Below are 3,486 nucleotides of genomic sequence, written 5' to 3' on the forward strand. Positions count from 1 at the left end.
AACATGCACCTGTATTTCTCATTCCAGTGTGTCTCAAAGGTCATAGGTGTTTTACTGTATTTTTTATTTTGTTGGATGTTGTTTGCCTTTTTTCTGTTGACAGGCAGGCCTGCGAATATCGACTTATTTATGTGAATTCAATTTTATTGTATTGTTTGTGTAGGGGTTAGAGTTAGGCGCTTTATTTTAAGCTATCTGTCTTTATTTAACTGCTTGTGTGGTTGTTGCGACACGTACTTGCACTTTGTGGAGATGGATTGAGAAGCGAATGCGCGACTTGCCTTTTTTTTTTACTGACAAAATAAATTGCCACAGCAGCATAACTCTGTTGGGTGACTGGATGACCCCGACTACAGTTTCAGACGCATGTTTCATCTACAATAGGGGAGCTGGGCTGTGCAGCGTGGGCAGGGAAAGCCAAAGTATGTGTTTATCAGGGCCTGTGATTAGCATTGAAATCAATTGAACCCCAGCCCCATACCAGACATCAACCATGTAACGAACTATCTGCAGTCTCTGTCACCTGTTCTCCCACACACACAAACAAGTTGAATACGCTTCTTTTATGGGAGTTCTAGTTGTGGAGAACAGCCTAGGCCTCCCCGTCGTTTGACCCATTCACACCAGCGCTAGCTCCCTGCACCTCTGCGTTGGGGTCTGTCTGGTGCAGTGTACTTTAAGACCTGAGGTCAGATAATTGTCCTGTCATGTGAAGAATGAAAAGAACCTTCAAACCTGAACCTTGCAACACTCTTGCTTCACCTGAAAGAGTCATGAAAAACATGATTTAAAATGGCACAGAGAGGACCTGATTGCTGCCTTGAGATATATACTGTATGTACATTTATTTTTCTGAGGGACGTGTAAAAACATTAGTTTCCATGTTCCCCGACTACCGGGCCCCCCTCTTCAGTTAACTGTTACAAAACCTAAGACGTGGAGCAGAGGAGCTGAGCCGAAGAGCTTTGAAGAGTGCTGTATTTAGAGAGATGTTCTTATTTCCTATGAGAATGCTGTTCCAGGGGTTTCTCTTAAGAAGCGCTGCTCTGTCGAGGGTATGGGACTCTGTGGGAACTTACAGGTCCAGCCTTTCTTTGCTGTCCTCCCTCCATCGCCCTCTTACTTGGCTCCTTCTGGCTTTCGTCCTGTATGACTTTTGGTGTAAGACCTTTCTATACTTTTAGGTGTTCTCTTTTTTTGTTGAACCCTTTTCACATTCCTCCTTGCCTGCACCTTAAACACCTTACCCCCTCCCCCAAACCCCCCACAACTGAGAACTATCATTCAACCTTTTGGGAGATTTTCACTTGTAAATAACTGTACAAAGGAGAAACTGTCCGTTTGCTAGGAGGCATGGAGACTACACGTGAAATGAGATATAAAAGGTTTAAAATGAAGAAATAAAAGGTTAAAGACATTTTGATAGATGACATTCTAAGAAAATGTTTCTGTGTAAAAATATTTAAGACTGTATTATATAAAATGAGAAAGAGCTTAATGTATTTGTTGTGAATATGAAAAACTGATATATTAAAGAAGTGCATGAAAACTAATTTTGTGTGCACATGTTATCTCTAATTGTGGAGTAGTGGGTGTGGTTCATGTATTGTATATTTTATTTTCACAACCAGCTTGTTGAGTTGGTCTGTTGGATATCTGGTCGGACAAAAATATTATCAGTAGACGGTTTAACCTGCCTACCTGCATCTCTCTGTGGATTGCTGGTAATGCAATAGATTAACTTCAAATGCATCTCACCAAGAACGATCCTGTGACACCGGAACATAAGCTTCCACATGGTGGCAGTACCCACCGTTGAAATATTTCATCTGCAGCTCTGCTGATAAAACGACAGAGTGATGAAGGTAAATTCTACTTCTGTAGATAGGAGAGCATATAATACATATGTGACAACCATAAAGACCCTAAAGATGCTTATTTAAATTCCATCCACGCTTATATAAATCTATTGGGGTAGTAGTTGAGGATTTGCGGAAGGACTTTGGAATTCTCCACACAATCAGCTCTTTGACATACTAGTGAGGACCACTTTGAATGGAAATGAAGCTACTGTGAAACCTGACTTCAGACTGACAGCTCAATTCCAGGGTTATATTATGGTAATGGCTGAGCAAGGGGCAGTGAGTGGGTGATGACAGGCTGGAATGCCCTCTGCATGTTTGTGTTCAAATCACTCGCTTCAGTGAAGAAAGGGCAGCCTATCAGGTTTCCCTGCAACGGGGAGTCAATAATCAAGGTCATGAAGGTCATGAAGCGATGGCTAATGTGAAACCACATACACACAGAATATTATAGCCTATAAGTTAAGGAGGATGTCAAACAGAGTTTGGATGTGGAGTCAGGAGGTAGGCTAATGGAGATAATTCAACAAAACCTATCATTAATATGAAGGAGACAAATTCATTCTTATAGCCCTACATGTAGTTTGATTGCCTCAGTGAATGTTCTCTCACTCGATCACACACACGCACGTTTGCATGTCTGATGACTTATTGGAAACGCTGGCTTATTATTTTTTTTATGGGACAAATCTAACCAGGAGCAATGAATTTCATGCGATGTCAAGTCAAATTTATAAGACCTTATGAAAATGCTGAGCCACTAGAAGTTATTGTGTATAGGCCTAATAGGTAATGCATGAATTAGTTATTGGGTGGTGCTTGTCTTACAGGAATAGCTCACTCAAAACATGCAGCAGCAGTGTCTACAGCAGGCTTCACGCCTGGCTCAGGTTTGACCAGGAGATATTCCTGACCTACAGTATACAGTAGACAGTATACAGTAGTTTAACTGAGGCTTGCCTGGCAGGTCATTTCAAATACTTTATCTGTATATATCTTGACTGATTCAATTGAACCAATAGGCTAGTCCCTAAAATCCAAATAACACCCACCCGACTCGCCATGCAGTCCAAGCAAATGCTCAGTTCATAAATAGTAATATTGTCATGGAGCAAGTTCAAAAGTCCAATGGAAACGGGCAGTATTTCAAGCCTTACAGGATCACATTACGCTCACATACAGACACTCCGTGTACATTGGAGACCAGGGAACATGGCACCTTTAGCTCGGTTTGATAGCCGCTTTCACTGCACCTCTTTAAAACCGCTGAAATATGGTAATGAAAACCCATTACACCTTTACGGCCACTTTATAAAACCCCAAAAGGCTTCGGCAGTGTCTTACGACCTCCATTCCCTTTAATACGCGGGTTTATGGGACCTCCTTCCAATATGGCCGCCTCGTTTATAGGCCACAGTGACTTCTTCCTTCACTTCTGTGCTCCTGGGCTCTGCAACAGTAAGCGCAACCCCTAAACCTGTCAGGGCGCGGCTCCATCTGCCCCGCGAGCCTGTTCACTCTGATCGGGTGGCGGATGAACACACCGAGTCGCAGGCTGAGAGCACGCCACGGTCACTCCAGGTTCTATGCTGAGCTCCCTCTCTTTGGTACAGCACACAGTGTT

General features: G+C 42.8%; 1 protein-coding gene across 1 annotated transcript in view; it reads left to right on the forward strand.

Moving 5' to 3' along the window:
• The window catches only part of braf (B-Raf proto-oncogene, serine/threonine kinase), a 19,945-nt gene extending 18,553 nt beyond the window's left edge, over positions 1-1,392 (forward strand). Inside the window, exon 19 of the mRNA XM_084448181.1 lies at positions 1-1,392. This exon is cut by the window's left edge and continues 1,850 nt beyond it. The gene's annotated coding sequence lies outside the window, so the exon portion shown is untranslated.
• The last annotated feature ends 2,094 nt before the right edge of the window (positions 1,393-3,486 follow it).

This window comes from Borostomias antarcticus, assembly GCF_949987555.1.
Source record: "Borostomias antarcticus genome assembly, chromosome: 13".
NCBI classification, from domain to species: Eukaryota; Metazoa; Chordata; class Actinopteri; order Stomiiformes; family Stomiidae; genus Borostomias; species Borostomias antarcticus.